This window comes from Pongo pygmaeus, chromosome 8, assembly GCF_028885625.2.
Source record: "Pongo pygmaeus isolate AG05252 chromosome 8, NHGRI_mPonPyg2-v2.0_pri, whole genome shotgun sequence".
Classification (NCBI taxonomy): domain Eukaryota; kingdom Metazoa; phylum Chordata; class Mammalia; order Primates; family Hominidae; genus Pongo; species Pongo pygmaeus.
This window is the reverse complement of record NC_072381.2, coordinates 49,063,929-49,090,726: the sequence shown is the minus strand read 5'-3', so window position 1 is coordinate 49,090,726 and position 26,798 is coordinate 49,063,929. Positions and strand designations below refer to the sequence as shown.

General features: G+C 44.1%; 1 long non-coding RNA gene and 1 pseudogene across 1 annotated transcript; one reads left to right on the top strand and one right to left on the bottom strand.

The window, feature by feature from the left end:
* Positions 1–4,093: 4,093 nt before the first annotated feature.
* On the top strand, positions 4,094–26,340 carry LOC129006499 (uncharacterized). The gene is made up of 2 exons (XR_010127414.1): positions 4,094–4,169; positions 25,622–26,340. It is a non-coding gene; the product is annotated as an uncharacterized LOC129006499 (long non-coding RNA).
* On the bottom strand, positions 22,469–24,644 carry LOC129045009 (eukaryotic translation initiation factor 2A-like; annotated as a pseudogene).
* Positions 26,341–26,798: the final 458 nt, after the last annotated feature.

The following is a 26,798-nucleotide window of genomic DNA, read 5'->3' as shown; positions in this document are numbered from 1 at the left end:
TATCCCTGTTTGCTCAAACTCTTTAAAAATTTTACTGTGCTTTGGTTTACCTTTTTAACCCTACAATGTGTATCAAAGGGTGCTTAGCACATAGCGAATGGAGATATTAGTGGTTCTTCTCTGATGCTTTCCAAGTTCGGCAAAACCTTGAGGCTCTCCACTCCCATTTGCAAATGCTAAACGCTCCTGTGGTGGAGAGAGCAGGGGGGCTGGTGTGTGGACACCCTCTGAGGTGTCCACTGGCTCCTTTTGTTGTCTCCCTTTCAATTCAGTACCAGAACATCCCTTCATCGGCAACTTTCGAGTGGGCCTGCTGAAACAATCAAGGCAGTGTCTCCACTTAACTTTGAGAAGGTAGTGTGTGAGAGATTTAGAATAAGAAGCTCTGGAACTACTCCCAGTTTACTCTTATAATTACATACACAAAAAAATCAAAACCTCAGTTTATTTGTCCAAAAATGGGGATAGTATTCTTGTCCTACATGATAAGTGTACTAATCCTTCCAGCCAGCATTCACCTGGGGCTCTGTGCTCCAGGCAGCGTGTGGGTTAGGACTGCATGCAGGTGCTGCCTTCACACCCGGAGCAGGCTGGAGGGAGGGGTGTGAAGCCTCCCAACCCCACGGCTGGGGACAAAGGCTGTGCTGAGGCACCCGGACATGGAACTGGCCTGACCTGAGGACTCAGAGTGGAAAGACAGGAAAGACACTGGCTGCGCTGAATCGTTGGGACCCGGGAAGGGGCGTCTAGGCAAGAGCGCCTGTGAACAGGATTTGTAAGCTGCTCTTGGTGACTTTTGGACAGACACTCTTACTTGCTTTATTGCTCCCTTATGTCTTCTGCCCCCTTTCCCTAAACGTATTTCCAAATGTGTGATGCCCACCAGGTTCCTGGGCAGTGCAGTGGGATGTCTGCTTGGTTTCTGCTGATCCTCGCAGAGCCTGGTGACTTCTTCCTCCCAGGTCTGCGGATCAACACTGTCTCCCTGGCCTCTACCCAGCCCGCAGATCCCCTTAGCAGAGCACGAGAACTCAGGTTGGAACTCATTATTGCATGGTGCTTGTCTTGCCACCTGTCCCCATAATGCCTTAAGTGACAATGACATAGGCATCTGACAATGTATGTGGCCATGACTTTTTATCATTTTAAGATATATGGGCCTTCTTTTTCCAACTCCTTTCCCCCACCAGACAGCCAGGAGCCCAGAGAAGGGCTGTGTTGTGTCCTTTACTGAGCCCGACAGGTCTGTGTGGCCAGGGGCTTGGCATGCCCGGGAATAACAGCGCCAGCCTTTGGCCTTCCCGCGGCCTCTCCATGGGGCCTTTAGGGTCCCCACAGGCCCTCCCCTCCCCTCTGCATTTTCCAGCATACAGCCAGCTGCCGGCACACTTTTGTCCTCCTCCGCACACGAGGATCCCCAGGCCCAGCGGTGTTAGCCCAGAGAGGAGCGGGGTTTGGGATGTGATCTACAGCTGATCCCTCGTGGCCACTCCTCCCCCGAATCCTGAAACATGAGGAGGCCCCTCAGCTGCTGGCTCGGAGTCCGACTATGGGAACTTTCTCCAGTCTATGGGGGCAGCAAGGGTCTCGCCTCAGGGACTTGGTTTATTTATCTAGCTGGACTCCATCCCTTAATATCCAACTTACAGAGGAAGAGGCTTTAGCAGCTAAATGCAGCCCCATCCCCTCCTGTGGAGACTGTGAGCAGAAAAAGAACAGATATTTACAGAGGCCTGAGCCCCCCTTGTTGTTTTCTGCAAGGCTGTCGAGCGGGTGGAGCTTCAGGATCCTGGTCAGGAACCCCGAACCCAGCGCTGGAGGCCCTGAAGGTCAGGGCGCCCGACCCTCTTCCCAGCCACCACAGGCCTGTGTTGGTCTGATTGTGGATTCCAAGCTCTAATTTCCATCCATCCTCCCAATCCGAATTCCCTTTGCAGACATAAACACCGTCAACAATGTAGAGAATGTGTTTCCTCATCTTTGAATATTAACACTCATCTGTTTAATTGAGCTACTTTTTACATACATGTAAGATGTGCTGCAGTTGCAAAAGAAACATGTGCTTCGTGTTATATAAGCCATATCTTCCGCAAGACCTGCCATCAAATGATTGCTCAAACATTTGTTGAATGGGATGAGCAATGGAGGTTCAGACAGGTGCCCAGACCTACCCAGGCTGGAGGGTAGGGACCTGGAAATTCATACAACCATGCCTTGTTTTACTTGTTTTGTGAAAGAATCATGTGACCAGTGACAAAGAGGCTGGGCAGCTGGGCCAGGCAGCAGAGAGAGCGACTGAGCTGGGGGGACTACAGTGCTGTGCTCCTCTGCACCCGTGCTGGGATGTCCGAGGCCAAGCTGATACCGGCCCCCCACAATCCCTTGGGGCTGCTCCTCCTAAGGGAGCAGCTCTCCGGGTTTCCTGCTTGACTCCTGCTGCTCTTGTGTTGAAGAGCCGTCTCTGGGCAGCTCCCCCTGGCCCCTGGCCAGAGAGCCAGGCCCTGTCAAGCACGCACATGAAAGATGAGGGAGGTGCAGTTGTTTTCACAGGTGCAGACTCTAGAGGGACCCCACGTGGACTCTGTGGCTTCTGCCCCCACGCACTCGCGGGAGGACATGGCTCTGCCCGGAAGGGAGAGTGCTGAGCTGCGTCCCTGCTGCTCATCTCTGTGGCATCACCCTGTCAGTCCTTCCCTCTCACACATATGTTCCACAAGACCTGCCATCAAATATTTGCTCAGTCAAACATTTGTTGAATGGGATGAGCCATGGAGGTTCAGACAGATGCTGTGACCTGACGTGTCAAATGAAGGGATGCGTGTGTGATGGCCTTCACCATTTATATTGTTTTAAACTTGCTAAGCACTAGTTAAAATAAAAAAGCCTCAGAGACCGATGTGGACACTGTGCTTCCTGTACAGCCTGCAGAACCATGAGCCAAATAAACCTCTTTTCTTTATAAATTAAAAAAAAAAAAAAAAAAAAAAAAGCCTACACTTTTCTTTACATTTTTACTCTCTCTCTTTCTAACATATAGTATGTAAAAAGAAAAATCTTGGCTATTCCAATAGAGGAAGTGGCTGTGTTTTGTTTTACTATTTATTTATTTATTTGTTTATTTATTTATTTTTTCTCACTGTATTAGTCTGCTTGGGCTGCCATAGCAAAGTACCACGGACTCGGTGGCTTAAACAACAGAAACTTGTTTTCTCACGGTCCTGAAGTCCAAGAACAAAGTGGCAGCAGGGTTGGTTTCTGGTGAGGACTCTCTTCCGAACTTGCCATGGCTGCCTTCTCACTGTGTCTTCATGTGGATTTTTCCTTGTGTGTGTATACTTCTCGTGTGCTTTCCCTTTCCTATAGGATAGCAGTCCTGTTGGATCAGGGCCTCACCCTTATGACTGCATTTAACCTTAGTTACTTCCTTAAAGGCCCTGCCTCTAAATCCTGTCACACTGGGGATTAGGGCTTCAATACTTAGATTTTGGGGGAGACACAGCTCAGTCCATAGCACTGCCCAATGGGCAAAGCTTGGCCAACCTCCATGTCTGTGGGGCTTCTCTTTCCTGCGAGGGCCTGGTCTTCTAGAGAAGCCCCAGCCCTCCCTGTTCCTGGTTGTCCCCATCTTTGCTTCTCTCAGGGGAGGAGGCCAGACCTTCTCCTTGGACTCAGTGCTTGACCAGCTACTCCCTCCACAAGGTGCAGGCAGGAGGAGTTGAGTGTTAGTAGCTCAGCCCAAGATGTCTCCCGGGGTTGGCTCTCACTGATCCATGCCAGGGGAGCCGATCAAGCACCTGGAAGTCTCTAAGGGCAGCTCCCTCCTCTGGCCCTGCTCTCCTCTTTTTATCTCCCTGCAGTGGATGCAGTCTGAGGGCCCTAGTGGTGCATTTGCACCAAGGAGAGAGAGGCCACTTTTGCCTGACACATATATCTTCTGTCCTCCCTTGTCTAGGGTTAGGAACTGTCAGAGTGTGGCTCAACTGAGAAACAACTTTCTGAGTAGAGGTGGGGAAAGATGGGCTGAGAGGCTTCTGAGGTCGTGTGTTCACCATCACTGAGGCATTGTGATGTGTTAGGTGGGTCTGAACCCTCTGGCTTCAGAGAGAGTGCCTATGGGGCACCAGGTAATCTGAGACTGCAGCTCAGAGATTACTCCAGCAAACGGTCAGGTAGGTGTGAGCCCTCCATTCAGAGAGAACTCTTGGCATTTTTTACCTTCTTTTATTTCATTCTTATTTAATAATCATTCTTATTTCATTAACTTGTGTTTTAACTTAATGTATTTTTTCCTCTGTTAAAATTGTTTTTTGTTTACTTTGGAGTTCTTCTTAAATTGAATGTTACTTCAGTACAATATTTTAATTTATTTTCAGTATATTTTAAAGCCAATGCATTTGAGGCTATAAATGCTCCTTAGAGTACTTTTTGGCCATATCTTATAGGTTTCGATAAATAATGTTCTCAATTACATTTCCTTTTAAAGAGCCTTTTTACCTTTGATTTCTTTTAAAATCTAAATATTATTTTGAAGTTGTTTTATATTTTTAAATGTTAACCTTATTTTGGGGAGAGAGGCTATTCCTTTCTTCTTCGTTTCTGGGTTATTCTACATATGGAGTTGTTATAATTTTTCCTCTTTCAAAATTAAAATTTTATTGGGAGCAAAGTACAGTAGTCCTCACTCATATGCAGTGTGGCTTTCCATAGTTTTAGTTACCCCAGTGAACAGGTGTTCAAAAATACTAAATGGAAACTCCCAGAAATAGAGAGTTCATAAATTTTAAATTGCATGCCTTCTGAGTAATACGATGAAATCTGGTGCCATCTTGCTGTGTCTCACTGGGGAGGTGAGTCATCTCTTTGTGCAGGTATCCACACTGCCTATGCTACCTGTCTGTTGGTCACTCACTCATTGTTCAGATGATAAGATCGACAGATCACAAGAAGGGTGAGTACAGTACAGTAAGATATTTTGAGAGACCACATTCACATAACTTTCATGAGTATATTGTTATAATTATTCTGCTTTACTATTATTGTTAATCTCTTACTGTGCCAAATTTGTACATTAAACTTTATCATAGGTGTGTATGTACAGGAAAAAGCAGTATATAGGGTTTGGTGCTATCCAAGATTTCAGGCATGTGCTGGGGGTCTTAGAAAAAATCTCCTGGGGATAAGGAGGGGGTACTGTACACAGTGGAATTTTATAAAATTTTTATTTATTATTTATTGTTTTTGGTAGAAACAACATCTCCATATCTTTGTCTGTTTTCTATTTCTAGCTATACAATCAAGTTTGTTAGTTTTATTATTTACACCCTTGGTCTTTTGTGCTCTTGCTTCTTTCAATTTCTGACATGTTTGTTAAAATCCCATCCAGTTTTTGGAGGGAGATAAATACTTGCACATCTCTTTTGGGTTCTTAGTCCACTGGGAGCACAGCTGGATGAGTCCTAAGAACAGAGGTGGCTTTATTATGGAAAAGTAGTCTTGTGCTTAAGGGAAACATGGAATTTCCTTTTCCTTTTCCTTCTTCGCCGAATTGGAGATTCTTGGTCCTGCAGACTGGATGACTAAGGTGCTCAACCAGCCAAAGCCTGGGAGTGAGGAGCATGAGAAGAGCACCAGCTTGGCCTCCCAGAGGCAGCAATGTGCCCAGCCCTGCAATGACAAAGCACAGGCAGGTCCTGGAAGCTGCAGGAGAAAGTAGAACATGCCCTCCCTGCTCACCTTTTAATGTGGGGAACTCAGTAATGTGGTCATGAGAATCCAATAGAAGTCACCTTCCCTGTGTTTCCCGGGTCAGAGAATTCCCTTCTGGATAGAGACCTGCACGTGAGGGAGTCTCCAGCCAATGGCTGGAGTGGCATGCTTACCTCTCTAGAAATGTGAGAAGCAGGGGATTACAGGCCTCTGTGACAACTGTGATACTGTTGTCTATCTTAATTTCAATCCTGTTTGTGTTTGTGTGTAAGATTTTTGTGTTAACAATACATTTAAGTAGACATAATTTGCCTTTCAAAGGGAAAATTTAGCCCAGTAATAGTAGTTATAATCAGTGATATATTTGGAATTGTTTATACAATCGCTCTAATTTTTTGACTTCTATTTAATAGACTTTATACCAAGAAAGAAGCAGTATAATTGTTAAGGGTAGGGGTTTGCATTCAAATTCTAGTTCTTAAAGTTGCTAGAAAGGCCATCATAAGAAAACCACTTAACCTTTCTGCATCTAAGGTTTTTTGTCTTTAAGATGCATAACTCATAGGATAGTGAAAGAATTCTTTGATATTTATAAAGTGTTCAGAATAGTACATGGCACCAAGTAAATGCACCATCAGCTATTACTGTTTACTTTCTTCCCAAATTTTTCCATTTATTAAATTCCCATTGGTTCTTTTTTGTGATTGGTTTGATTTGAAATTTATACCTCTACTAAGGCTGTCCTCAGAGTTTTAATTAATATATATTTGTTTTATATTAAATGAGTTTTTTGTTTAATTAAAAATAACTTCAAGGCACTGAGATTTATGGTTAAAGTTGCTTTGAATACTACTGAAAACATAAAAACTAGTAGAGAAAAGAGAGGGAGAAAATGAACATCTTAAATGAAACAACAATTTGCCACAACTTCAAAGCAGAAATGATGTAAAACATTCACTAAATACCATGTCTTTGGACCAACATGAAATGAATGAGTATCATCCATGCCCAGAGACCACATACACCTCCTGGGACCACAGTAAGTACCCCAAACCTCCCAATTGTTGCTGTGACCACCCAGAAGTTGCTTTCAATGAACCCCAGACTAGACATGGTCTAATCCTTGGATGGTTTAATGATGGAACCACTTGGCCACAGGTGACCCCACTCATCTGTACAGACACTTTAACATCTGTGGAATCCTGCATGAGGTCAAGGCTACTTTGTGTCCGTTGTTGATGCATTTGCTAGTACGATCCTAGTGCTCCACTTTACTGACTTCCTTTATGTGATGAAAGAAAAACCACCACATTGCCTCCCTTTCTGAGAGTTCACTGAGGCAGAAATAGCCCCAGTTGAGATGTGTTTGTAAGGAATAAATTTAATGCATTGTCTCGGCAGGAAGCATTTTCTTGGTGCCACTTTCCTAGGTGGGGTTTCTTCTTGCAGACTGTGGCTTGAAGTTCCAGAGCAGAGATGTACATTACTGTCTACCGCTGAAGTGAACTGCTGCCCCTCTGGAGTCTGGATATCATCAGAATGAAAAAGGTTCAGCATTTTTTTTCAGGAGCAGTAAATCACACCCTTTGTGAGGTGTACATTCAGTCTGCTTGCCTCTCTTTCTTCTAGAAGTGATGAAGCAGAGTGATACCTTTGTCTTAACTCCTGTCGGTGTGGGGAGAGGTGTCTGGGCTGCCAGGACCCTCCCTCCAGGCCCATAGGCCTGCTGGTTCCTGACTGGATTCCAAATGCACACGTGTTCAGAGGTGCACCTTGCCTCCAGCATCCGTCGCATCCCCTCACACCCTCTCTAGAGCACACAGTCCCTTCACAATGCCTCATATCCATGGTTCAAAGCATTGGAGTCTTCTCTGCTTGGCTTCTCCAGGAGTAAGGGAGCATTATCAGTTGGGTAGGGCCCTGCAGAGCTTTGTCTTTTTGCACACTCTCCCATCCCAGGTGACATGCTTGGAGCCACCATGCACGTCATTAGGAGGGACTTCCCATGATCTTGGGAGGCCCAGGAATAGTTATGAAATTGTGTTAACTATAGAGACAAAACTAACAGATATATATTAGCAGTGATTAACATATAACATTTATTTGGCATTCAAAAGTTAATTGTACAAATATGAGAGAGTGAATGTTTTGGAGTTTGCGGGTTTCTTGAAGCTTCAGTGGGAGCAATGACGTCACACATTGCTAACAAGGCCATGATGGGATGCATTAATGCAAAAATGGGGTGTCGATCAGAGGAGGTGATGGCCCTATTGTCCTCTGTGCTGGCTAGTTTGTCTGGAACTTTGTAGTCTCATTGTCCATCGCATTATAGAAAGAACCTTGAAAGTGAGTATATGAGACAGTGATAACATGTTGAGGGATCTAAAAACCATGCTGTTTGAAGACGAGTGGAAGAACTGTCTAATCCCACAGCGCTGTCTAAAAAAAGACTGGAGGAAAACGGTTACTGTCTCCAGATGTTTAAAGGACTGCAACAAGGCAGAGAAAACAAACTGATTCTGTGTAATCACCATAGGGTAGGACTTTGATCTGTAGGTGGATGTTGCTGGGGGCAGATTTTATTTCATTCCAAAGAGTAGCTTTTGAACAGCCCTGGGGGCAGCCCTGTGGGTAAGTGCTTACCGTGTTGCCCCAGATGCCCAAGCCAAGGCTGGCTGCCCTTCTTCTGGAGCTTGGGTGGATAAATGTGGGGTGTCCTGCCTCTGAATGTAGGGGCTCTGCAGCTGTAGGAGGAGGCAGTGGCATGGCTCCCACATCTGCAAGGCTTGGACGGGAAGGGCGGCCTGGACCAGCTGTACTCCTGGAGGGCGCAGGCCTGCCAGCTGCCACAGGGGATGTTTTCCCAGCTTTGGGGCTCGAGCTGATGAACTAGGCCTGGGGTTTCACCTGCAACCTCTCCTGCACTCCTGACATCTGAAGAGAAGGCCCCAACCCTGAGACTCAGACAGTCTGTCCGCACCCTGAGGACGAGGCGGAGGACGAGCCGTCTTGGCTTGAGGATGAAAGACAGGGTGGAGCTAGGGGTTGGGCTAGGCGCTCTCCTTCCTGGGGGTCTTTTCTGTTTGTGAAGCCCATTCCCATGAACGGGTGCTAATCCTCAGCATGCTAAGACGCAGCTCTAGTGTTTATAGTCCAGTTGAGTCATTTCCCTAGCCCATCCAGCAGGAGGCGCTTGGGCTGGTGCATTGGGCCGGTGTGTTGGGCTGGCCTGGTCCACCTTGACCACTGGGGGCTCTGCAGTCACCTGCTAGGCTGGTTGGTGGCACCCAGCAGGGTTCAGGGGCCTACTCATCACACACGTGCCTGTCATGTAAGCTTTCAGCAGTGAATCCCTCCCACGCCCTGTCATACAGATACTGCTTTTTATAGGAAAAGGAGAAGCAGAAGGAAAAGAAAACTGGTGATAAATTTACTAATGAAAAAATCAAGTTCCGAGGGAATCCTGAAGTTAGTTTTCATTCTTTTCAATTAATATACACCTTTATTTTGTCTGCATTTTTAAATTTTGATTTTATATAATTTTGTACTTTACAAAAAAGGTGAAAAAAAAGCATGAAATTCCCATATACTTTTTGGTCCGGATTTCCTAGATGTCAATTTCTCAGGCCATCTGAGTACAGGGAACAACATCAGGAAATTAACATTGATAGAACATTCGTCTAATTCATAGACTTTATGCAGATTTTACCAATTGTCCCATGAATGGCCCTTTCCTGATCCAGGATCCAACCCAAGTTTACATGATGAATTTAGTGGTCATGCTCCTTAGCCTTTAATCTGGGAGAGTCTTACCTACATCTTTGGCAAGTTCATTTCTACAGAAGGAGAACTTATCCATTCAAGAAATGCCAAGTGTTTACTAAACCCTGTCTGTAGCCTGCTAGGAATGAACATCACATTGAAAAGTACCGACACCATCCCTGCCATTGGCGGGCACTCCACCTAGTGTTGAACACAGACGAGAAAACTAGCAGTATTCACAGAGAATGACAATTACTCTATGGGGGTGAAGGGAGCATATAGGTTGAGCAGGTGGACATCTAATCCATACAGGCTGGGAGGGCAAACACCTAATCCAATTTGGAAAGAGGCAAGAATGGATACTTAGAAGAGGCAATATTGGAGTTGAGATCTTTGGGATGAATAAGAGTTATTCAAGCTGGGAGAAAGATTTTGCTGGCATGAGATCATGCAGGTGGTGGCAATGACATTAGTGAAAGCCCAGTGGCATGGGACCTCTTCTCTGGTCACTAAACTAATGTGCATTCTAGAGACTAAACATGAGATATAAGACAGAGGAAGCAGAAGCCACAGGTTTTGGAGATTGGTAGGAGGGAGAGGGTGAAGCATAGGGTGATGGAGAGGTGATGATGGAGAGGGTAGTAGAGAGGATTATGGAGATGGTTGTGGAAGGATGGTGGAGAGGGTGGTGGAAAGGGTGATGGAGAGGGTGTTGGAGAGGATGATGGAGAGGGTGGTGGAGAGGGCAATGGAGAGGGTGGTGGAGAGGGTGATAGAGAGGGTGGTGGAGTGGGGAGGGTGGGTGAGGGGCACAGTGAGAAATGAAGCCCAGGCTTTGGCACTGAGTGGGAGCTGGTGTCATTCTCTAAGGCAGAAGACACATGGGAGGAACAGTTTTAAGGATGCGTTTGCACTGAAGTGTTTGGGTAATTTGAGTAAAGTTAGAGTATGAAGCTGAGGTTCTCTTGATCCCCATCCCGCAGCTTATGCCATGTTCTCAACTCTTTTCAACCCAGCAAATCTTCATGGAGAAACTGCTAGGTGTAAAATGCAGACAGGTACTCCTAAGATGCAGGCTGAGTGCCATGGTCCCTGCCCCGGGAGCAGCCAGGGCCACCCACTATGGGCAGACCACATAATAAAGGTTGTCCAAGGAGAACCAAGCCTGGTCAGTGATGGCTTAGGAGGGCATCACAGATGGGGAACTGTCCCACCATGCAGAGTGGTGTGCTGACAGTGATGGAGCAGATGGCCAAGCCAGAACTGGCACTTGGCTGGGATTCCAAATGCCAGGGAGTGGTGGATGCATATCCATTCCTCTGACCTGTTAGAGAAGGGCTGGGAGGAGCTCCTTCTAAATGGAAGCCACTGTGATAGCTTCCATTCTCCCATTTCTCTGTGGGGGAAGTGGGGGCTCTGAGAGGGTAAGCGACTTGCTCAAAGCCACACAGGTAGTAAGTGCAGAGCCAGGACTTTGACAGAGATCTAACACTAAAGCGCCTGTTTCTTTCCCTGTTCTATGCCCCCGATATCAAATGAAAACTCAGGTCTAGTCTGGGAAACTGTTGAAATCCACGGATGAGGTGAGAGAATGTCTGGATGGAAGTTGCAACCTTGGAGTTGTCATTGGCACCAGAAAAAGCCCTGTCCATCGTCAGGAAAAGCCCTTCCCTACAAGACCCCCAAGAAGAAATAGGAAGATGAGGCCTAATTCCAGGGAATGGGATTAAGGCCTGGCAGGGAGGGCAGTTACGCAAGCCCTGGCCTGGTGGCAGGACTGACCTCGGGTGAACAGAATGCAGCCAGGACAGTCAATGGCACCAAGAAACGTCAGGCCGGATCTGGCGCGAGGCTTGGCCCTGATGCATCTTCCTTTTCCCCGATTCCAGATCTTTTTCTTGATTGACTGGGAAGCTGCTGGCGAGGCTCCAGCTGGGGCCTCAGTTCTAGGGCATGGTGTTGATGTTTATAGAGGCCGTCTCTTCCCTTCTGACCCCTGCTCACCCTGTTTGCAGGCCTGCTTTACTCGGACTGGCTGGGTTGGAAGCACTTAAGAAGAGAGGCTCTCAGCTGGATTCTTCCTCAGAGAGTCAGAAGTCTGCTCTGCCCCTCAGTCCACCAGCCTCTCAGCAGCTCAGCTGGTGGGGGAAGTCCAGGCAGCCAGGGGCAGTGTGGCTTTCCTGAATCCTCCAGGATGAGGCGGTAAGAGCAGAGGACAGAGTGCAGGACTTGGAATGTGAGACCTAGGGCAAGTGACGGGCCCTGTTGCTCATCTGCTAGGATTAGAACTGAGGACTTGGCTGCAATCAGGGAGTGTTAATTGATCTTGAAGGTCATCTGCCCAACCTATCAGCACTCTGTCTCCTCTCCACTCCTCTGGAGGCCCCAGAGGTCCCAGCTGAGCAAACCCACAGTCCACAGATTGGTACGAAATCTGCACTCATAGCCTGATTTGAGACATGAGAGGTGGGAATGATGGCCAGTCTATAGAGGGACATAATCCAGGCTGGGTCAGGGCATGTGCACTCCTGCTGTCAGAGAGCCTGGGAATCCAGCCCCAGCAAGCTTGCAGCCACAGAGAAGGAACACAGACAAGAAGCAAACCACTTCCCAGACGTCCATGGACCACCATGGTCCATTCCAAATGGCTGGGCAGCACCTCTGAAGAATGAGTCTGGGGTCCCACACTTATGACCCAAGGGCGGAAGTGAGCCAAGTGAAGATTCTTTGTGCTAAAATTTGCTTTGTGCCTTGGGAAAAGAACCTTGGGCTTCCCGGATCCCATTGTATCATGTGGCCTTGGCAGCTCTGGGAGATATTTTCTCGATTAAGCACACCAACAGCTGCTGATTTTGGCTAAGGTTTTCTTGCTCACTTCTTGGGAGAAAAGATGCTCAGCTGTCTAAAAGAGCTACCAGTGGAAATCAAAAGCAAAAACACAGAACAGATGGGCCTGCAGGATGAAACCCTGAGGGGGATGTGGGTTCCCATCCTCAGAGAAAGCTGCAAACCTCTGGCGGTTACAGTGTTCTCTTCTCCTCATGCCCAGGCTTGGCCTAGTGTGCTCACCTCCCTGCTGCAGGGCTGTGTGGATGTGTCTCAGGGCCTCTCCCACTCGGCGTTTGAGGACATGAGACATAGGGGGACCGAGGATTTCTATGAGGGGACAGTGAGCGAGGAAGCAAGGACAGGAACATTTCTTGGATCAAAGTATTTCACCCAACATCACATTGCCAATTCTAATAAATGATTCCTTCCTTTCTGTGTCTATTTCTCCATTAATAAGTTCTGATTGGAGACAACCAAAATAACAGTTAACACTTGTGTTATTGTTTGCTAGTGCCAGGCACTCGTGTACAGATTTGCAAGAGCACACTTAATCCTCCCGTTACTCTTGAGCTATATTCACTTTGCTAGGAAAGTTGAAGCTCAGAGAATAATAATTTATCCAAAGTCGTAGAGTTAGTAATTGGCATTACTGGTTTGTCTACCACCAAAAATCACTTAAATTCCAGGATAGACTGCCTTTCTGGGCAGACTGATGCCATAGGTTATAACTAATTGTGAAGACAGAGACTTGTTTTTCATTCATTTAATACATATAAATATTAGTAGAAGCATGTATGTATACACACAAACACACACAAACACACACACACACACACACACAGAGCAAACCTTACCCAGCAGAAATATATGTTCAATTCTCCTCTCAGTCAAAGAAACAAAAGCAAAGATGGCCATACAATCAAGAATCTCCAAACACTGGCAGGAAATCAACATCATTAAAAGAACATGTTGAATACATTAAAATTTCAAATTACATGAAGAAGATATCGCAATAGTAAAAGACGTTCAGAAAATCAAGAAATTATTAAGAATAAGTGTAGTTAATATTAACATGTATAACATCACAGAAATGGATTGGAGTAGTATTTTATATATAAATTAAAGCAAAAACTTTGAGATCTGAAGGGAAAAAAGATAAATGAAATAAAAATAGTGGATTAAGGAACAGAATAAACATAGCTGAAAACTAAATTTGTAAACTGGGAAATGACAACAAAGAATTGTTGTAAAATGTATCCCCAAAGGACAAAGAAATAGAAAATATTAAAGAAAAATTGTGAGACAAAGTGGATTTATCAGAGAGTTCCAAATTCCGTCTAATAGGACTTGAAAAAGATAAAGAAATGAGAATTGAAGGGAGAAAATAAATAACAGAAGACTTTTTTCTTTTTTCATAAATGAAGACATGAATCCTCAAATAGAAATAGCTCACTGGGTGTTAAATAGGATAACTGTAACAGACAAACCATAAGCACACCGTGTGGTGACATTTCAGAGAACCAAGAATGAAAAAGAAGTTCTAAGAGCTAACGAAGCAAACGAAAAATACTACAGGTTGTCTATAAAGGAATGCATACCAGATTGGAACCAGAGTTCTTAAAAGCAAGAAATTTCTGAAAGCAATAGATCAGTATCTTTAAAATTTTGTAATGTGTAATTTTGAGCTAGAATTCTAATCCAAGCCCCCAAAATTACAAGGTTAAAAATAGTTGTTTTGAGCAACTTTGAGCCCTTTTTTTTTAAGGACCTGAAGTTTACTAATCATAAGCCATATTATCAGAAATTTCTGGCAAATCTATTCAAGCAAACTAAAACAAAAATATCAATAGTTAAACTGAGGAAGACTTGGGATGTTGGAAGTAGTGGTTAGCTAAATAAACAGTTAATTATTGATGCTAAAAAAGTATTGATTTTTAAGATAATTGTGATAAAACCTGGAATACATAATCGCCAATTATTTCATAATAGAATGGAGTCTCAAATATTCTTCTCCATGAACACTGAATGTTTTTGATAAAGAAAAACAATTAGTTTTAGTGACTCCTTTTTCTCAAGCTGTTTGTTCTGACAAAAAGACCAATTTTGTATTTGAAACTCAGTGCAGGCTGCTTTCCTTCAGTCACGATCTTGCCTTTTATCTCAACTGAGATGCTAAAAACAAATTCAATAAGAAAACAAGAAAGATCTCTCAGAAATTTAAAAAAAAAAAAGATTTTGATTTAAAAACATTAGGCCAGGCGTGGCGACTCACGTCAGTAATCCCAGCACTTTGGGAGGCGGAGGCAGGTGGATCACTTGAGGTCAGGAGCTTGAAACCAGCCTGGCCAACATGATCAAACCCCGTTTGTACTAAAAATACAAAAACTAGCCAGGCTTGGTGGTGTGCACCTGTAATCCCAGCTACTTGGGAGGCTGAGGCAGGAGAATCTCTTGAACCAGGGAGGTGGAGGTTGCAGTGAGCTGAGATCATGCCACTGCACTCCAGCCTGGGCAACAGATCGAGACTAAATATACAAAGGAGTGGTAGGTAAAGAGGTAAAAAACACAGAATGCAGAAAAAAGGCATAGTAGTCATTAATGGAAAATAGCTAGATGTAAAATTAGAGGCCGGGCCTGGTGGCTCACGCCTGTAATCCCAGCACTTTGGGAGGCTGAGGTGGGCAGATCATGAGGTCTGGAGTTTAAGACCAGCCTGACCAACATGGTGAAACCCCGTCTCTACTAAAAAATACATAAAATAGCTGAGTGTGGTGGCATGCTCCTGTAATCCCAGCTACTCAGGAGGCTGAGGCAGGAGAATTGCTTGAACCTGGGAGGCAGAGGTTGCAACAAGCCAAGATCTCACCACTGCACTCCAGCCTGGGCGACAGAGAGAGACTCCATCTGGAAAAAAAAAAAGAAAAAAGAAAAAAGAAAAAAAATAATTAGAGATTCAATTCAGAAGAACAGTATCAACTAAGAAGTGTTCCAGAGAACAGAGAAAACTATCAGAAGGAAATTATTGGAAAAATAATACTGGACAAACGCCCAGAACCAGTGGGCTTGAGATTTCAGATTGAAAAACCTCTGTGTATGCAGTATCATAAAATCACATAAATGAACAAAAAAAATCTACCAGTGATACCATTGTGAAATTTCAGAAACAAAGACATGATACTAAAACTGAGAAAGGTGAGAGAGAAAAAGAGAAAATAAATACAGCTAACATGCACAGGATTAGGATGAGAGGTGCTGACTTGATAGCAATGCTGGAAGTTGGAGAGCAGTGGAAAGCAATGCTTCTACAAGCTTGGGAAAATACAGATATTTTCAGACAAGCAAAGATTCAAACCACAATAAATTCCTGCATAACAGAGGGTAAATCCTTTCACCTTACAGGTCTTTTCTTTTTTTCCTTTGCTAGGAAAGGATAACCATGCTGTCCCACCTACTTCACAGAGTTTTAGAATTAACTGGACCCATATCAAGTGTCAGTGTAGTACAGAATCTGCTTTGTGGGAATCTGGAGAAGTCATCAGTTTAAAGAGGTGGAAGGGAATGATGCCTGGGCCCTTGTTCAGTTAGAGAAAATCCACCTTGGAAACCATTTTCTGAGCACTTCCTTTGTGATTTTTCTTTACATGTTGTGAGTTTCTTGTCCTTAAGTAACTCATTTTACTTTGGAAAACAGATATGTGTTTGGAACATCGCACAGACTGTGTATGCCACCTACTTCCTCTCTTCAGCTGATGAAATTGTTCAGTGGGGACAAAACTCGTGTGCATGTAATTCTCATGTACCAAAGCAGCCAGAGGGTGTGTTCAAGCCATGTAAAGTTAAGAGCCAAACAGAGTAGAAAACATAATTTTTCAACCCAAGAAAAGAGTTCCCAACAAGTTATTAAAACAAAGAAGAAGAGCAAAAAAGAATACTAAAGGCATGAAACCAGGTGAAGAATAAGTAGGAAGATGAGGAACCAGGGAGAGAAGAGGGATATCAAGTATAGGAGGAATGCAGGATGGTTGTTCAGGATAAATGTTCAAGCCAGGTGCTCTTGCCAGGGGCACATGTCTATGCAGTGCAATGCATGCATGATCTTTCTTATGTAAAGGCTGAAGCGTATAAATACAGTCTGCTATCTTTGAGTAAGGCATTCATCTCCATGATATTTGAACAATTCGGTCACTTTATTCAATTAGAGAAGAGATCAGAAATATATTTGTAAGAGACTAGTGTGCAGACCAGTGTGGAGCTGGCCCAGAGAGGCAGAATGGACAGGTGAAACCAAAGCTCAGGAGAGCTGGCTGAGTGCAGAAAGGGTAAGAGTTATGAAAGATGGAGCCAGGACAACATATTCCAGCATGTGGAGCCTCTGTGTTCAGTGCAGGTGCATATCTGGCATGATCCAGGTGTACCCTTGTAGGAGAGGACACTTGCAAAGAGCCCCATAAGGTAACCTCACTGAGGAAAGAATACGAAGACCATAGGGTGGGCTTCAAAGATAATCATGGTAAGACTTTAAGGGATGGGAAACTTGATCAGGAAGAAAATATAAAGAGTCCTGGGATAGTTCAGCCTGGAGGAAAAGACTAAGGAAAAGTTTACTACAGACAATGAGATACAGGAATTTCACACAAGATGGCTGCTACCCTTCTATGAAGGGAAATGGATCTATGTTAATAGCAAAAAGCAATTCAATTATTTATTCTTAAAAACTTGACAAAATAAATTTAACAGATTGTATTTGAGCAAAGAATGATTCATGAATTAGGCAGCATTCAGAACCAGAAGAGGTTCAGAGAGCTCCACTCTACATGAGCAGTGAGCATTTATAGACAGAACCTGGAAGTAAAGCACAGAAATAGTTTGATTAGTTAGCCATTGCCTTATTAGGGCATGGCCTTATCAGTTGGCTGCCTGTGGTTGGCTGAAGCTTGACTGCTTGACTGCTTATGATTGGCTGATATCTGACTATTTGTTACAACAAGCTTAAAAATTATACTACTAAATTAGGTTTCAGTTTGTTTATATGCTAAGTTGCAATTTGTTATGTAGGAACTCAAAGTATGGAGATAGCCTTGGGTCAAATTTAACACTGTACATATAGAAAAGTTATATATATATAAAACACATATGTTTTATATATATAAAATATATGATTTACATATAACACATATGCTATATATGTAACATATGTACTATGTAACATATATACTTATATATAAGATAGTAAAGATTTTAAGTCTATATCAAATATGAATGGGTATTGTGGTATAAAACATAAACTTGTAGTTTTCCAGCAAATAAAGTTGGATATGATTATGATGAGTGATATCAGATATATGAGCAGATAAGCACAGATTATTGTTTCTTTATTTTTTATTGAGGTGAAATTCACATAACATGAAATTAAACCATTTTAAATCGAACAATTCAGTGGCATTTAGTACATTCACAGTGTTGTGCAACCATCATTGCTATCTAGTTCCAAAACATTTTCATTACTTCCAAAGGAGACCCTGTATTCATCAAGTAGTCACTCCCACTTCCTCTCCTGTCTTTTAACTTGAGAATTGTATTGATTTGCATTTAATATAATTCTTAATAGTATATGCATTATCTCAGGTCCTATTTGCTTGCTTTACAACACTTACAACAATGTGCAATTACTTCACTGTCATTGATTTCTTATATTGGCCATGCCTGTCTCCCCACTGGGCTGTAAGCTCCCTGAGGACAAGGGCCTTCCAAGTCTTGTTCACTGATAGACCCCCAAAAAACTCACATGGTTCTTTCCTCAGGAAATTGATTTGAGTGAACTAATGTGAAAGGACTCAGTAAACTGTATATCGATGTGAACGAAATGAGAGGTATTTATTATGGAATGGTTAGAGAGCAGATGCCAAGGAAGCTGGTGATTGTATGATGCTGATTTCAAGAAAGTGTGAATGACAAATATGCTACCTGGGTCCCTATTCCCACAGCGAGTGTCATGGGCAAGGTGAGGAGTCCAGCAGGATGGTCGCTGTGTGGTTTCTCAGCTGGAGCGCAGCAGGAGCAAGCGTGGAAATATCCTTGTTTTCTCTTCTCCCCTCCCCTCCCCAAGTGCAAATGGAACCTATGAAATATGGCTTGATTTTGAGGCTTCTAATTCTTCATTGCACTCCCAGACCCTTCTTTTATCTCTGGTGGCAGCCCTGAGAATAAATCTCTTGGTCACACTCTTCAATCAGGTTCTCCCAGACAAAAGGTTAGGCTGCAAGGATGATAGGAACCAGACTTCAAATGGGTTTCCAGGAGCTGAGGGAAGGAAAGGCTTTTCCTACAGTTTCTCCAGCCAAGGGATTAAGAAAAGGATGGGGTCATAGGGCAACAGCAGTAGAAGGTGGCATTCCAAGACTTTCTCCAGGACTCCACCTAAGGTCAGTTTTTCGTCACTCATACCTGTTTGTCTTTTGACTGGCCACCATCAATGTAGAGTTAAGAACCAGGAGGCAAGAACATGCTCCCCAAGTCACAGTCTGCCTCCCACATACTGCAGTTTGATTACAGCATCCTGCCTTTCCACAGGAGGAAAGTGGTGTTGTTCTCCAGAACCAGGTGTGAATTGTGATCAGACCTGGAATTGGCTATGTAAAAAGCTTAAGAGAGAGATTCCATGTCCTGCAACAGTGCCCACAATTCAAATCTGTATTCAAAATAAAACTAAAAGCAGAGAAAATCCACAGCAGACCTACCACTCTCCAGGCAGATAGTGCCCTCTCCACACTCTGCAGCCATCACCTGCCTCTGTTGGACGCTGCCCAGAGAGAGACCTGCTGCTGCAGAGCAGCTCTGTGTCAGCCACTGTGGCCTTAGAGAGAGCTGCAGGAAACGGGACTTCTCACATGCTCTCCACGGTGGAACCACAGGTCAGCAGCTGAATGGAGCCTCTACCCTCTGGATGCCTTTCTTGTCACTCACTTAGTATTCTTTTTTTTCTCATTCTAGTACTTTATCTGCTGGAAACTTTCAAATGTATTACTAATGTCCTTCCAGACTCCACATGGGAATTTTCGTGACATCTTGGCTATATTTACACAAAGATTAGCTTGTAGGAAACACAAAATAAGTATGCATAAATAAATGAGTGGCTCAGCACACCAGAATTGTGTGTCCAGCTCCATCATTGACTGTTCCATCAAAGAGATTGCTCAAATTCCTTTTATGAGGAGAATGACAACACTTGACTGCATATTCAGACTCTTCTGAGGCTCCTCAAATATACATACTCATTGAATAGAGCAAGGCCTGAATCCTGGTTTAAAAATGCACTAATGGAATTTTAAGGCCTTCCTAAGGTAGTAGACTAGAAAGAAATTCAGTTTTCCCCATATTTACTGCTTCAGTTTATGCCGAGCAATTCGGTGAGTGTATTAAGCCGTTTTGCACAGCTGTAAGGAACTATGTGAGGCTGAGTAATTGATAAATAAAAGAGGTTTAATTGGCTTATGGTTCTGAAGATAGCAAAAGAAGTGTGGTGCTGGCACCTGCTTCTGGTGAGGCCTCGGAAGCTTCCACTCATTGTGGAAGGTGAAGGGGGAGCAGGCATCTCACATGGTGAGAGTGGGAGCAAGAGAGAGAGGGAAGAGGTGCCACACACTTAAACAACAAGAGTTTGTGAGAATTCACTTATTATCAAGAGGACAGCACCAAGGCCTTCATGAGGGATCTGTCCCATGACCCAAACACCTCCCACTAGGTCCTACCTCCAACATTGGATATTACATTTCAACATGAGATTTGAAGGGGACAAACATCCAAACTCTATAACTCCTCCCCTGGCCACATAAATCTCATGTTCTTCTCACATTGCAAAATACAATCCCCCCCACCCCCGCCAACTCTTCTGTCTTAACTCATTCCAGCATCAAGTTAAAAGTACTAAGTCTCATCTGAAGCTCATCACTAGGCAGTGCCCCAGTGGGGACTTGGCATGTGGACTCCAACCCCACATTTCCCTTCAGCATTGCCCTAGTAGAGGTTCTCTGTGGGGGCTCTGCCCTGCAGCAGGCTTCTACCTGGGCACCCAGGCTTTCTCATATAGCCCTTAATATCTAGGTAGAAGCTGCCAAGCCTCCTTCATTCTTGCATTATGTGCACCTTCAGGTTTAATGCCACATAAGCCACCAAGGCATATGGGTTGCACCCTCTGGAGTGGTGGCCTGAGCTATACCTGGGGACTTTTGAGCTGCAGCTGGAGCTGGAGCAGGCAGGATGCAGGGAGCAGTATCCCAAGCCTGTGGAGGGCAGTGGTGTCCCAGGTCTGGCTCCTGAAACCATTGTTTTCCTCCTAGGCTTCTGGGCCTGTAATGGGGAGTACTGCCTTCAAGATCTCTGAAATGACTTTGAGGTCTTTTCCCCATTGTCTTGGATATTAGCACTTGGCTCTGTTGTAGTCATGCTAATCTCTCTAGCAAGTGGTTTCTCTGCAGCCTGGTTAAATTCTCTGCTACATGGCCAGGCTGCAAATTTTCTAAACTTTTATGCTCTGCTTCCCTCTTAAACATAAATTCCAACTTTAAGTCATTCCTTTGTTCCCTTATCTGATTATAGGTTGTTGGAAGCAGCCAGGTCACTTCTTGAACACTTTGCTGCTTAGCAATTTCTTCTGCCAAACACCCTAAGTCATCACTCTTAAGATCGGGCTTCCATAGATCCTTAGGACATGAATACAATGCAACCAAATTATTTGGTAGAGTGTAACATGGGTGACCTTTGTTCCAGTTCCCAATAAATTCCTCATTTCCACCTGATACCTTATCAGCCTAGCCTTCACTATCCATATTTCTATCAGTATTTTGGTCACAACCATTTAATTAGTCTCTAAGAAGTTCCAAACTTTCCCTTATCTTCTTGTCTTCCTCTGAGCCCTCCGAGCTCTTCCCACCTCTGTCGGTTACCTAGTTCTAAAGTTGCTTCCACATTTTCAGGTATCTTTATAGCAGTGCCCTACTCCCCAGTACCAGTTTTCTGTATTAGGTCATTTTTGCATTGCTACAAAGAAATACCTGAGGCTGGGCAATTTATAAAGAAAAGAAGAAGTTTAATTGGCTCATAGTTCTACAGAGAGTACAGGCAGTGTGGTGCTGGCATCTGCTTTTGGTGAGGGCCTCAGGAAGCTTACAATCATGGTGGAAGGTGAATGGGGGAGCAGGCATGTCACATGGTGACAGTGGGAGCAAGAGAACAGGGGGAGGTGCCACACAATTTTAATTGGCTTATGATTCTGAAGATAGTACAAGAAGTGCAGTGCTGACAACTGCTTCTGTTGAGGCCTCAGAAGCTTCCACTCACGGTGGAAACAACCAGGTCTTGTGAGAACTCACTCACTATCATGAGAACAGCACCAAGCCATTCATGAGGGATCAGCCCCCATGACCCAAACACCTTCCATTAGGCCCCACCTCCAACACTGGGGATCACATTTCGACATGAGATTTGGAAGCGATGAACATCCAAAGCATATCAGTGAGTGAATATAGGTGGAAGAGAAAGAAACAAATATTCATTCTTAAGTTACAGAAACAAACTTTTGTTCACCTTGTTTTCATCGACTTCTTTTGGATTACAATCTAATGAGTTACATTTATTTGTTTTAGTTTAAAATACCCATATTTATTTATATGGTAAATACTGGTCTCTACTGAATGTCATTGATATTTGTCTTTTAGTCTATCAAACTTACCTAAGAAATTCATATGTGTCTTTTCTATAACTTGCATTGAAAGATGTTAACTTAGTGGTCATTAATACATAATTTCCCAAATGTGCAAAAGCTTAGGTAAATGGTTAATATAATGTTTGAGCATTAAGTGTGGGTACATGGATATTCAGGGTGCTCTCCTGGATTTAACCCAGATGTGTTTCTATGGATTTATACTAATAAATCTGCTACCTGTGAATCTTTAAGTAACCATTTTCAAATCTTCCAGCTCTTGGAGAAGGGAACTATCTTTTATTTTTCTAACTCATTGTTTTTCTAGCTGTGTTTCAGTTGCTGTGTTCTTTCAAGGTTCAGCTGCTTTTGGCTTTTTAGGTTGTTGAATTTTTCGTCTATCTCAGGATTTCCAGATGTTAACTGAGAGTCAGTTGCTTTTGGCTTTTTAGGTTCTTGAATTTTTCGTCTATCTCAGGATTTCCAGATGTTAACTGAGACACTGTATTTCAGGGTGTGCTCTGCGGGACAGGGGTTGGTGTCAAATCTGGACTCTTGTCACTTCTTACTTCCTGCTTTGTAGCTTTCTTAGCTTCATATTTCCTTTGATTTTTGAGGGCTGCTTTTGTTAATGGTTTATCATTTCCTGGTTGTGATTTCTTATTCTGGGGTGATTTCTCTTCATGCAGCTTGGAATTGGTGATTGGTTTATTTCTTAAAGCTGGGAGTCTATCAGTCATTGCAAATTTAGGTTCCTAGTTGGGTACTTCACTTGGAACTGCTTGATAGGTTACTGCTTTTGCTGGAAATAGTTCACCCAGAAATGGCTGCCAAGAAACCTGCCGTATTTCTACATTTGGTGACACATCTTACTCATGCAGGATAGGGCTGGTGTAATGTCAAAGCTTGTATCCATTATTAACACACAACTTGGGAGCATGTGTGATAGTAAAAGGTGCTCCCATCTAGGTACCTAGCAAAATATGTATGATCAGAGGCTACTTGTTTGGAAATAAGTTTGTAGCTTTTAATATCCCACACTCATGTTTGTTCCTCAGATTTCCAAATCCAGTTAGTATTAATATATGGCCACAAGGGCCAAATAGGCTGCCTTAGAGCACTAGTTCCACGGTCAAACACAAGATCACATTTCAAGTTGAAAATCATAGCTTTGGCAGGCATAAAACCATAAATAGCATAAAACTCAGTAGAACCAGAATTCCAAATTATATCACAAATGGGGCTAAGTTTTGGTAATTGAACAAATGACAGCACTTTCTCAATTTGTTGCAGTGCAATGCAGCCTTTGTTCCCCATAGCAGGAAGTTCTTCTCCTGTCAACATCTGTTCTCACTGTTACAAGCCAGCAGTGGCTTTTTCATTCCACAGCGTTGTAACCTCATCGGCTTAGATGCTGTTGGCTAAAGCTGCATGAGGTCCAAAAAAGTTGGGATATGAGTATAATACAACAAATGAAAGTACACCCTTACTCCCTGAAACATAGACAGCCCCCTTGTGTGATTGGAGTCCAAGTGATAACCCACAATTAATTTTTTGCAAAGACAATTTACTTACAATTTTATAAAATCGTCATTTACAAAGAAGTGAACTTTGTTGTTAACATTTTGGACACAAAACAGTTTCATCATCTGACCAGATGGATACCAATTTGCATTTTTTCCTTGATGAAAGACTTCAAGCACACCCCACTCTCACATGATGGAGTTGCAGGGTGAGTCTCCCAGGAATGCCACGTGTAGGGAAGTGCAAAGGCTGCTGTATTACCAGGACATGGGTTTTTGGTAAGAATTCAAGGCAAAGGGCCTTTCGAGGTGGAAGAAGTGTAGTAAACCCATGTTAGTGACACTGATAATATTTATAATTTTTTTCCTTTGCCCCAGCAAATGAAGGTCCAACTGTTGCTAAAATTATAGACTTTATAATTTTCCTGAGATTTCCTTGGAAACACTATGCTTTCTGCAAAACATGGTGGTGCATTCACCACACAGAGTCCTTCTGATCCTCAGCTGGGTTCACATACCGACTGTGGGAACTTAGAAGCATCATTATCTCTGAGTCTGTAGCCACATCTTCCAGGAGTGGCATGGACAGCCCCACCTTCTGCTGGAAAACAGTTACTTTTCTTTCCAATCCCTCTTCTTGTCATGAACTATTATACTGCTGCTGGGTCTCTTACTTGACTAACTTAGGGGAGGTCTGTATATGTGTCCTCCACTCCCTGCTGGAAAGTAATGGGAAATGTGTGAATTCTCCAGGCACACAGCCTTTGCTCCTGCAGTTTCTCTTTGGCCATATGAATAAGCCCGCGATGAATCCTCAGCAGTAGGATTTTGGATTGCAGTTGGTGCTCTCTGTCACCACTTTATTGATGTCGGCTGCAGAAACCTCCACCCGGTCTTCAGTGGGGTCCAAATGAACCAGAGAGGGAGGAAGGAAATAAACTGTGGTCCCTTCATAGGCTCCTATCAATTCACACTCAGCACCAAGGCCATCTGGCACCTGACCCACATTCCACAACTGTGTCATCCACAGAAGCTGAGCTCTGGCAGGGCAGGGACTGACATCCCTCCTTCCCCGCCTTGCAGCCTGATTCTTCTGGTATCCTCATCTCAGAAAGGGTCACCACCATCCTTTACTTGCTCAATCCAATAACCTAAGCAATTGGCTCAAATCTCTTTCACTCCCTTTCCACAAAGAGTTCACAGTCAGATCCAAACACACCTCATATTTCACCATGCATGGCTGCTCTTACTGCCACGGCTGTGTCACAGCGATACTTCCTCCCCACCTCCCCTCCTCCGTGGCCTCTGCAGTGCTCTCTCTGCTTGCTTTCCCTTTCTCACTTTACTCACTGCATAACAGCAGCATGATCCTCCAAGAAGTAATTCCATCCATCTCCCTGTTCAAGGCCCTAGAACACCACTCATGGCACCTACAGTAGCTCCCTACACCTGCCATTCCCCACACACCTGTCACTCCTGCCTCCCAGCCTCAGGCTGAGCACCCTTCCCCTGCTGGATCCCCAGCCAGGCCTCCTCTGTTGAGCACAGGCCTCTCTGACCTGGGAGCTCTGCATTGTCCCCTAGGTGCCCTAGGCGTGAAAGCCTTGTCCTGGGTCCTTATGTGATGGCTTCCTTCTTAACCTTCAGATGCTACTTTCTGAAGTAGCCTCTCCCAGGTCATATCTACCTCATTTCCCTGTTACTACCTTGCCTAGTCATGTGTTGACTGGCCCATTGTCTGTCTTCCCAGGCAGAATTCTGGCTCAGTGAGGGGAGGGGAGGAGAGAGGTCTTTCTCACCATTGCTCCTCAGCCCTAGCATGGAGCCTGGCACATAGTAGGTGCCCAATACATGTTTGTTAAATGAATTAATTAGATCCTTTCCTTAGCCTTCTGTCCAGTGTGGTCAGGAAATAGCTATTGAATGAAAAATAAATAGATGAATGGATCAATAATGGTGTAATTCTGTTGTAAATCCTGCTACAAATGCCCCTGACATGCAAGGCAGCTCTTGGGTGTGAAAGCATCTCTTCTCCATTTTTTCCTCCCAGTCATGTTCATGCAGCGGTATTGTTTATAACCAGATTTCCTTTTATCTTTTGCAGGACAAGAATTCATCTTGTGTGGGTGGAAAAGATCATGACTCTGGAATTCTAAAATATCTCCCAGATTAATTTTTTTCACCAAGGAAGCACCTGTGGATGTGGGGCCCTAAATGAGAAAGTTCTGATTTTACACATCTATGATTTGGATGGAAACAAAAGTGAATCTCTGACCTTCTGGTCACCTCTCTGACTAGCTCTCCCCTTCCTGTACATTTACTCCAGGGGGAAAGTGCAGAGGAAGCGGGCCATGCCAGGAAGGGCACAGCCATTGGAGAATCTGAATTAGTGGATTTCAAGCAAAATTAGAAACTGGGGCTAGGACCACCTGGAAGCTCCTGTGGTTTTCCAGAGCTGACACAAGTGGCAATGAAAATGGCCTGAAGAAGAGGCAAAGGGACTTGCTACAACAGCCACTGGCACCTGCCTCTGGGCTTGCCTTTTGTCTCCCCTTCCTTGCTCTTTAAACCTGGCTATCCTTACCCTCCCTTGGAGAACACTCCTCCCAAGACTGACTGTAAAGTAAGGCTGCCCCTGCAGTCCCCAAAGATGAGCCTGGCTGAGAAACAAGGAATACTCCCCCAGCTTTCCAGACTCCCCTCTCCCCACTGCTGGTGAAGCTCATGGCTGGTGAAATCTTGGCATGTTTAACCTCTCCATACAAGTAACTCATTGATTGTAGATTTTGGAAGCATCTGAAAATACAAGATAGTGTTAAAGTATGCATGTGTGTGTTTGAAAGAACAGATGGGAAAATCCCTTTCCCATAGCTATTAATAACCCTTTCCAGGCACTAAAAGAACAACAGCCATAACTCTCACCCATCCAAAAAGTGCTGAGCACAGCACTTTCTTACTTTACACACCTCCTCCCTCCTAATTGCTCACTGGTTGAGTTTCTGATCTGATAACTCTATTTAAAAATTGAGTTTTATGGGAATTTCATCCTTGTCTGAGCTCTTTCTTTTGGCCAAGCTCTTCACCTCTGTGGCTGTCTCTCCTACCGTGTGAAACTGGGCCAGGGTGGCACCTACTCCCAGAGGTGCTGCAGCCCCAAATAGGGGCATGATCCTCATGTGGCTAGGGCCACTCAGTGCAGTTCCAGAAGACCCTAACTCCCGCAGAAGAATCGCCATGTGGGCCAAGTCCTGCATCTTCTGGCACTTGAGGTCCCTTCATCT